Source organism: Simochromis diagramma, unplaced genomic scaffold (genome assembly GCF_900408965.1).
Source record: "Simochromis diagramma unplaced genomic scaffold, fSimDia1.1 OVJJ01000059.1, whole genome shotgun sequence".
Classification (NCBI taxonomy): domain Eukaryota; kingdom Metazoa; phylum Chordata; class Actinopteri; order Cichliformes; family Cichlidae; genus Simochromis; species Simochromis diagramma.
The window spans coordinates 4,222-14,215 of NW_024387356.1; the positions used below are offsets into that span (position 1 = coordinate 4,222).

General features: G+C 43.3%; 2 long non-coding RNA genes across 2 annotated transcripts; one reads left to right on the forward strand and one right to left on the reverse strand.

Moving 5' to 3' along the window:
* Positions 1 to 287: 287 nt before the first annotated feature.
* On the reverse strand, positions 288 to 1,069 carry LOC120718597. Its single transcript, XR_005692525.1, has 2 exons — positions 762 to 1,069; positions 288 to 506 (listed from the first exon to the last, which is right to left on the reverse strand). It is a non-coding gene; the product is annotated as an uncharacterized LOC120718597 (long non-coding RNA).
* Positions 1,069 to 7,088, forward strand: LOC120718598. The gene is made up of 3 exons (XR_005692526.1): positions 1,069 to 1,179; positions 5,112 to 5,118; positions 7,079 to 7,088. It is a non-coding gene; the product is annotated as an uncharacterized LOC120718598 (long non-coding RNA).
* Positions 7,089 to 9,994: the final 2,906 nt, after the last annotated feature.

Below are 9,994 nucleotides of genomic sequence, written 5' to 3' on the forward strand. Positions count from 1 at the left end.
TTGTTCCCTGTGGTTAACTCTGAGCATCAGTATGGTGGGATTTATCCACTACATCCACACCACTGTGGTTCAGTGTTGTCCTGATGGAGTAACAGCAGCCAGTATGATCCAGGCTTTAGCTGCTGGGTCTCTGTGTGACCTCTCAGACTGTTTAACAGATCAGACACAAAGAGAATCAGAGCAGCTCTGTTCTTTAAAGACAAACATGAACCCACTCAGGTCACACTTTCCCCACAGATATGAGCATCACTGTCCTCAAACAGCAAGTGACCAAGTCGAACATTTGGATCTTTTCTCTTTCATTGTTTTCTTTTTAATGAATCTTTGTAACAATCTGAGGATGTTTCAGGTCATATTTATCCAGGAAACACAAACATGTAAAGGAGTCATCACAGCTCTCTGACCTCGTTGCTCCAGGTTCACCACTGAAGTCTGGATTGTTTCCTTTGGACCAGTCACTCCTCACAGACGGACAGCTGGACCCTGCAGACTGTGACCTCTGACCTCTGCAGACACAAACATGATTGAAGCAGCTGTGATCACACAGACTGCAGATAATGCAGCTGTTTCCTGTCAGTAACATCCTCTTAGATTAGAGTTCAGCTTTTTACAGGAAAACTGGACAAAACTGATTTTTGTTACAAACTCATTTTCATTTCCTCTCAGCTCACAAACACAGTCAGACAATCAACCAGAGTCAACACTGATTATAATGTCAGTGCAGAATTATTTCTGTTACTCAGTGAGTTCAGCTCTCTGACCTCGTTGCTCCAGGTTCACCACTGAAGTGTGGATTTTGACCTTTGGACCGGTCACTCCTCACAGACGGACAGCTGGACCCTGCAGACTCTGCTCTGTCCTCCTCTTCCTCCATCATCATCTTCAGTCAGTCTGAGAGGTAAACCACAAACACTCAGTGAGTTCACATTAACAGGAGGAACTGAGTTACAGTCGCTGACCTCTGACCTGTCATGTGACCTAGAAACCAGGTCAACATGTCTGTAGGTTCAGTCATCCAGGTCATGTGATCTAAGGAGCTTGGAGAGAAAAGAGACGTCTTTAAGTTTCTGGAAGACGTTTCATCAGAGAAGCTTCTTCAGCTCTAAAACCAAACGGTGGAGAGTCCCAGATATTTAAACCTGAGAGGGAAAGAAAGCATGTCGCTGACCCACCACTGATGTTATTTCAAGGAGGAAACTGAGAGTGCACAGTTTACCAGCTGTCAGCTACACAAAAAGGATCCTGGTGTTATTTGTCTCCCAGAAACAGTTCATAACTTCAACTCATTTTTGTTTTGTCATGTTTTGTTCTTTACATTGTCTTTCTTCTATATAATTGTTAAACATTTAATAAATATGTCTACAAAAAGATTTAAAAAATCAGACATTTCACACAGACACCCAAATGATTTCTGACTGATGAAGGGGGCTGAAGGTGCCCTGCTCTTGCCCAGCTTCTGCTGCTCTCTCCCTGCTCACTGTCAGCAGCTGGCAGCCTCGGTCCTGCCTGAGACTCTTCATCTATCAGTGCCAAAGAATATGGGAAATAGCAACGCACAACATGCACATTACAAAACAAGCACATGAATCAGCATTACATTCATTAGTGAAGTGCTGACGTTCTTTCCTAAACTTTGGGCCTTAATTAACATCACTGTTAACTAATGTTTGCTTTGCTTCTTAACCAGTGAAGCAGCGAGGGGCTTTCTGAGGTTCCTGCTCGTAAATGCCCAAAATGAGTTGAGTATTTCTCTGCAACTACAAACTCTGTTTTCATCAGAGGTGTAAATATTACAGCACTGTGTCAGAGCCACTGAGGCTGGAACACAGAAAAAGGAAGTAGATGTATTTATTTTTAGGCTTTATTGCCTGGAACCACTTTAAAAATACGCTTTGGGTCACAATTAACTCCAGAAAACCAGGAATCCACATATGAACATTATCTGTGCAGAGATTTATGCTTCTGAAGGTAAACAGTGAAAACCTACAGCACTAAATGCACAGATAGCCAGGCGTTTCACATTTTGGTACCATCTGCCAGTTTTCATTTCTTAGGTATTGAAGAGCAGAAATGATTGAATTTTATTTACATGCTTAAAAATGTTTGCTTTTGAATATTATTTGAAGAATTACCCACACACTCAGGCACTTTGGGCCTGTTTCCCTTTGCACAACCGAGTGTTGGAAACGTGCCTTTTCTCTTTAAACTCTGAGGGGCTGTAACTTTGGCTTCTATTGGCAGATTTGCATGATTGACCCTCTTTTTAAAATAATTTTAGCCAAGAGAATCAAGTTAACATCACTGTTTTTACGTCAGCTCACGTCACACGAGCTGTTTCAAGAAAAGTCATCCTGTCACACAGCAATGCCTACATGAATCACACCACTCTGCTTAAATAATAATAATAATGTTTAGTGAAGCAGGTGAAGCAAAGGGCTGCTTTTAATAGGCTGGGAGACCCAGGTGTGCTGCTTTAGCTGGTGAGCCTCTCATGCTAGCCTCCATCTATAAGCTGGGATCACAGGAGCACTGCAGTCCTGACTAGATCAAGGATCGTTATTCATGCAGGTGACAAAAGTTTACATTCACAGAGTCATAGGATTGAGCCTGGTTTGAAAAGCAGCTGTTTAATGCAGCTGCTTAGAGTTCACACACAGCAGAAGAATCAGACTTGAGTCACATTTCAAACACTGGAAAAATACTCAGCAAGTAACAATGAAAACACCACAGACTCAGTATATCCTGTTCAGTCCTGTGTTTGATATGAATGTGCTGTTCAGAGAGGATCTCATGTCCTCTTTTACAAAGCCTTTGTTTCATGATGTTTGTGTATAAATGAATGTAGGTGTGTTTCTAAGTGTGAAGGAGCCCTGGGAGAAAAGACTGAAGCTTGTGCCAAAGAACAAACAGGAAAGAAAGATCAGCATTAATAAAGACGAGCACAGAAGGAGCCCAAGCACGTGTTGCTTTTTCAGATTTCTCTAAAAGTGTGTGTTCATTTGTTCCATCCTTCACAACAAACAACAGCTGACAGACACACATGCACTCTGTGTCACTTCACAGGGGCTGATGAAAGTGGACACAGTAAAGGGAGAGCTGGACCTGCTCTACACATCCTGCACTCTGTTAACAGACTTTATTCTGCAGCATCAACAGATAAAAAATATATGAAAATATAGAAACGTTTAACATTGTGACTGTTCACATTAGTGAAGCTGTTACTTTGCTGCCAGGTGGGAAAAGAACCCTAAAGCTGAGTCTGATTAAACATCTGCTGCACGAGAGAGTTTCATGGCCCTGCTTTATCCTGTGCTTGATGACCACCTCGTCCTGAAACCTCTTCATCATCCTCACAGTTGTGTGAAGAAAGAGGGAAGCAGGTGGAAACCATCTGTGCTGCTGTGTTCACTTGTGTGTGTGCGTCTATGGTCATATCTAATGTGTACCTACAGACAAATACAAACACAAACACCTGGCATTGCACAAGAGTCTCTGCTGGAGCAACCTTGTTACGCCCCCAGTCTAGGCGGGTAGGGACGCACATAAGGTTGGAGGAGAGAGAGACAAATCCCCGCCCTGGTTCCCAAGCCAAACATCCAAACCAGTTGTGAGTAAAAAGGTGTTTTTATTTAAGGAAAAGAAGCATAGCTCCAGGGTGAGCCCAGGCCAAAATAATAAACAAAACCAACTAAGTCCCACCAGAGAAAACTAACTAAACCCTAGGAAAGAAAAACAGAACAAACAAATGACAGAGCTATCCCTCGCTCCCTACCCGGAAAACAGGAGAAAACGATTCCAAAAGAAAAGGCAGCTCACCCCTTCCGCTTCAACCCAAGAGTGCCTAAGCGCTCAACTAATTCACTAGGAGCGGCCTTCACAATTTCACACTCTCACAAATACACAAGATAAGCACGGGCTGGGAACACCAGGGTCAGGGCCGCGACGGCTGTCTGGCTACTCGCTCGTTCCACTCTCTCTCTCCCCCCTCTCGGAGCTGTCAGAGCGGCCTTTTGAAGGTAGTCAACCACTCCATGGTCCAATCAGTCGCTCACGACTCCTCATTAGGGGAGGGACCTGGAAAAGTCTTAAGCACAGTACAGAAAACACAGACAGAAAACAGGCCACACATGGCCACAGCCGTAACAAACCTGCAGATGTCAGAGATGTGATTAGAGGGTAAAGTGGACTAGTGAGAGCATCTATGTTGTTGTTGTCTGCTGGGGGACAGCATCAGCTCCAGAGATGCATCAGGATCAGCAAACTAATCTGCAAGGCTGCAAGTGTCACTGAAGGAGTTTGAGTCAGTGAGGGACTCAAACTCACACAGCTGGTCAAGAAGGCTCAGCAGCTGCTGTATTTCCTGAGGAGGCTGAGGAAATTTGGTATGTTGGCCAAGATCCTCAGCAGGTTCTACAGCTGCACTGTGGAGAGCAGCCTGACCAGCTGCATCACTGCATGGTACGGCAGCACTACTGCAAACCGCAAACGCCTGCAGAGAGTGATAACAACTGTGGAGAAGATCATCAGGACCCCGCTGCCCTCTCTGCAGAGCAGCTACCATCACAGAGTCCAGAGCAGAGACACACCTCTGCCCTCGAGACGAAGGTTCAGAAGTGTGAAATGTAGAACATCCAGACTCAACAACTCCATCTTCCCCACTGCTATCAGACTCCTGAACAGCTGACCGACCTCAAACTGCAGTTTGCACATCAGGTCACTTTGCACACTAAGTTCATTTTGCACATTAAACTCCATGTACATCCATGTACATCGACATCTGCAGACCACACGTGTCTTCAGTTACTTATTTGTACTTATTTGCAGTTATTTATCTTTTTATTTTATTTTTTTAAGTTATTTTTTATCCTTATTTTATCTTTTTATTTATTCTTATCTTGTTCTTTTAACCATTATCTAACTTGGCATTGTGCACGGTGTGTTTAGATTCAGTTTAAATTCAGGGACACGGAGCCCCTGTTGATCCTCCACCTAATCACACGAGCCACAGTGTGAAAACGGGTGTGGGTCACAATCAGCCAAGGTTTTGGGTGAACCCATTGTGAGATCTAGCCCCACCCCATCGTGTGATTTCCTGTGATCAAATGTCCCAGGATGTGAGTGGGCGTTAAGACGTCCATGTCCCTCTTCAAGCAACTTAAAGAAGTCCAGACGCTTTTCTTTCAAGCTCCTTCGACAACATCATTCATAGAACAACTTCCAGCTTCTTTTGCTCGGCTACAGTTTGGATGGATTTGCATTTAAAGATGCAACAAGACTAAAATGGTTAGGGTCAGGAGGTCAAAGGTCAGAGCTCCTGTGGGTCTGAGGGCGGCCTCACGCTGGAGAAGGATGAAGGAGTCTGACCTGAGCCAGTGTTGGACATGAACACATCAGCACTGCTGTCAGTGAGCCTAACGACAGCCGTTAGCATCATTTCAGTGTTTCAGTCATAAAAACACTTCCTGTCACTGTGGTGGTTACAGTGACATCATGCAGTTTGTGCTTTGACCTCCAGAGGGCGACAAATCAGCACAGACAGAGAGCTCCATTCAAACTTTGCTGCCATCAGGAATAATTCTTCAAATATCATCATCAGTGTTTGAGCAGTTATGATATCAGGGACAATCTAGACATGTGTGACAATACTCAACATGTCACATGACACACCTCAAACATCATGTGATCCACTCTCAGTCTGCACTTTCATTCATGACTTCAACAGGTTGAAATGAGCTTTGAAGAAACATCAGTGAAATAAATCTTTCATGGATTCATGTGAGCAGCAGATGAACTTTGTACCAACAACATCTTCAATAACAGAGTCTGAATGAAGCTCAGGTGTTGATGCTGCTCACTGATTGGACGCTTGGTTTCAGCTCTGCTCTCAGTCTTTACTGCACAGGTGAAGGTAGAAAGTGTGACTGGATCTATAGACTGGAAACAGAGAAACATGCTGAACATTTGAAGCTTTGCAGCAGAAATGTTCATGTTACAAATACAGCAGAGCTGATCTGGGATCAGTGTGTTCACACCTGCAGCTACAACAAGGTTTCATGTCTCCACACGTCAGCATGTGAACTTTACTCTGACTCAGTCTGAGCAGTCAGACGGCATATTTTTAAAGTTAACACATCAGCACACACAGAGCTGAGCCCCTCCCACCTGTGCTCAGTTTCAGGCGAAGTCCCGCCTCCTTCCAGGAAGCAGCTCACCTGTGTGTCCTTGTTTAGTGTCCAGGTGTGGAGTGGAGCTTGTTGTTGGTGTGTGAAGAAACTGTAAGTTTGCTTTGTTTCCTCCTTTAACAGTTTGTCTTTAGGAACTTTACTGTTTGTTCAGCTCGTGTTTGATTTCTTCACACAACAAACTGTGTGTGTTTGTATTTCCGGTCTCTCCATTAAAGTCAGTGTGTAATGTTTCCTGGCTAACATCAGCTGTGTGCAGCTTAGTTCAGAACAAATCTGCCGCTCCATAGTTCACGGTAACGGACTCACAGCTGGACCAACGAGGCTGAGTGTGTCCGCCACTCTGAGCTACGTTCGTGTTTGTGTACTTGTAGTTTGTACTTTGTGAGTTCACTCAGAGCCCACAGAGGACGCAGCGTACGTGATGACGTCACAGCCCTTCACCTCCTTTACTGTCACTGTGATTAATAGGGCTTTGGAGTTGACGTCACGCCGCAATGCATTGTGGGAGCGTGGCACCATTTTCGGGGTCTACGAATCAAATCAAACACACTGTGTTGGAACGACAATTACAAGATGCTTAAAAGCAGCTCAAAAGAGAATGGACTGTATAGAGACCGATTGCGTCCAGAGGCGAAGCAGCGGTACTTGCAGAAAATAGCGTGCATTGGAAATGTGGACCCGTATGAAATACGGCCGTGGAGTAGAAACCCTGAAGACCAACCGCTATTGACGTAGCCTGATATATTTCATACCTTATCTGTGGAATCAGCGCGTACAAGTCGTCATTCAAGCAAAGGTAAGTCAGCTCGAGTACTGCGTGTGAAATGCGTTTGATTTCCCTGCAAACATTCACATTAGTGCAGCATAAATTCATTCATGAGGGGAAATTACAGTGAGAACATGTGGAGGCTGTTAGAGGGATAACAGTGAGTTCAGTGCATTGATGTGACATTGTCCTGAAGGATTTAGTTATTCTCTACGGTTAAAGAAATTGCACTAATTTATTAATGTTTATTATAAATAATTCTAATTATACATCTTGCTTCCATATTTCTATCCTGTGTCACTAAAAATACATTTTATTTTAGTTTTATACATTGATTAATGACCTGCAGAATCTCCTTATCATATTAAGTGATTCATAATTGTCACTTTATGCTTTCTCCATCTCTAAAGTGATGACATCCTTGCATTACATACTTTAGGTTCATTTTCTGCAGGCAGGTTTCTGACAGAACAGGCAGATTTACACTATAACATGCAGCGTTCTATAGATGGACACATAAAGAAATGAAAAATGACATGTATGTGCTAACTTTCTAAACACTTTGTTACATTTATGATAAAGTAGATAAAACACATTTGTGTCGGCCTTGGCTCATAGTTCTTGTCTTTAAATGAACTTTGTTTGTGTTTCAGGTCCTGCACTTTCAAAGACTGAATGAACCAGCATTGCAGCCATGGGTCACTGTGAGCATCACAGGGAAGGTTGAAGCCGCCCACTGCACCTGTATGGCCAGAGTCGCGGAGACCTGCACCCACGTCACTGCTCTTCTGTCTAAAGTAGACGCAAAAATATAATATAAGCTCTGGCGGACTTGGTTCTATGGTAGGTCTTAAAGGGTTAATGTAGAAGCAAGTGTTGATCCGTGGCACAAGGACTGTTACAGATGAACCTGCATACTGGGTTTTGCTGGGTAATGGGACCAAGATACAGCCAGAGGTTGGCCATAAGATAGACTTCTCCTCTTCAGCTGCCCAAAAAAGGCTCTTGATCAAAACATAAACAGACCATCTGTATTGAAAGGTAAAAGGAGCCGTCTTCAAAAAAGGAAAATCCCACCTGCTACTGTGGAGGAGTCGTCACTGCTATAATGCCATGATGTTTTATCTAGGGGTCTAGATTTATGCCTGTTGTGCACTGCCGTGTAAATAATTTGCATTTACTGAATATGTACTGACTGAGTCCCACTGTTCAAAAGTTGAATAAAGAAACAAACTAATTTTTGCCTCTTTTTTTATTTTTTTATTAAAACCACTTTATAGAACATCACATCAGGTACAATGTAGAATCCATGTCATTGATAGTTTACAAATGACAAAATGTTCACACAAAATCATGTGTCAAATCATTTTCCCTGGTTTTATTATGACACTGTTCACCAAACGCAGCAAACCTTCACCATCTTATCCAGAAGGGTCACCTCTTCACCCTCACATGGAAGAAGTAATCTGATTGGCATGGTGGTTTGTTTGAAGCAGGTCCCTCGTGTAGCGCTGGAAACCAGTCCCGATGTTTCATCCATTTCATTGGCTGGTTTGCTGCAATAATGCCAAATAATTAGCAACTCTATAAATAGAAGGTAGTTCTGCAAAATCACTCAGTAGGATGTTTGTTCTAGTTTGCTATGAGCTCAGAGCGCATAGAAAATAAAACTAACAGGCTATAAAGAGTGATATGAACATATTTAGAACTTACCGGAATGAAAATGTCTGGAGCACCAACAGATATTTGGAGATGGAAGAGAACTGCACGTCAGCTCGTCTCACAGCTGCTATCCAGGCTGGACGCCTTCGTTTGCTAACATCGATACACGAGCTGCCTCATGTTGCTTCCAGGTTGGGAAAGAATTAAAAGATAAACCCTTTTCAAGCTTATTCCCGTGCCGGTCGTGCGATCGAACATTGCAGCCGACCACACAGCAAGAACGAACCATGGCTATGCTTTCGCTCCTTTTTCACTTAGACCCCCAAAATGGCGGATCGGGCCAAAATCCTTTCCACGCCCACCTCCGTGACATCACGCTCCAAAGCCCTATATTTACACACGAGACACCTGCAGAGCTCTGACGCTAAGCTAGCACACAGCATGCTAACGCTAAGCTAACACTAAGCTAGCCAAGAACCCAGAGTGACGTAAAGCTGAGTAAACACTGACCCCAGACCAGCACCGTGATAAAGTGAGCTGCTGCTGCTGAACTTGAACAGGTAACAAAGTGATGAGCAGTCAGGCTGCAGGTTTCTACCTGTTCATGCTTCTACAGTAGAATCACTTTGAAGTGTCTTTGTGCTGTTTCATCTTTGATTTGTGTTCATAAACACTCAGAGAAACATCACGTGACCTCATCAGGATCTGTGTTGGTGTGTGGGGCTGTACCTCAGCTTTATGTTGTTACATGCTCATTTGTTCATTTTACACAGTAACATCAAAGTAATGTTATGAGGAGTAATGAAAGTAACGTACTCCATTACTTTTAATTAAAGTGTTTTGTGTAATATGTGTAATAATGACTGTTTTGAGTAATGGCCAACACTGATCACAACAAAGAGGAAATGCCTCCAACATGCACAAACATTTGAGCCACAACATGCAGTTAATGTGCACAAATGTCTTTGATATGCTGCTCAGTGATGGTGGTGACTGTCAGAGCAGAGCTACTGAGAATCAATAAGTAATATCAATGATGGGATCAGAATCACTAAATTCTTCTCATCCCTGTCAGTATCATACATGTGCTGTATAATGTGATAAATGTAGAGGTGCTGGCTGTTCTCTCACTCTGCTGTTTAGCTGTAAAGGACGCCTCCCTGCCTTTGTCTCATTCATGACCTTTAATAGTCTCTTCTAACATGCAGAGATCTGTATGATCTGTTTCATAGAGTCTAAGCAGCCTGTACAGGTAACGACAACAGTCACTGCATCACTGACACACAAACGTCATCTCTGTCAATAACAACATTCATACATGGAACAAAAACACATCAGTGGATCATTGCTGGAGCTGATGTTTGTGCTCCTGGTGAAAAGA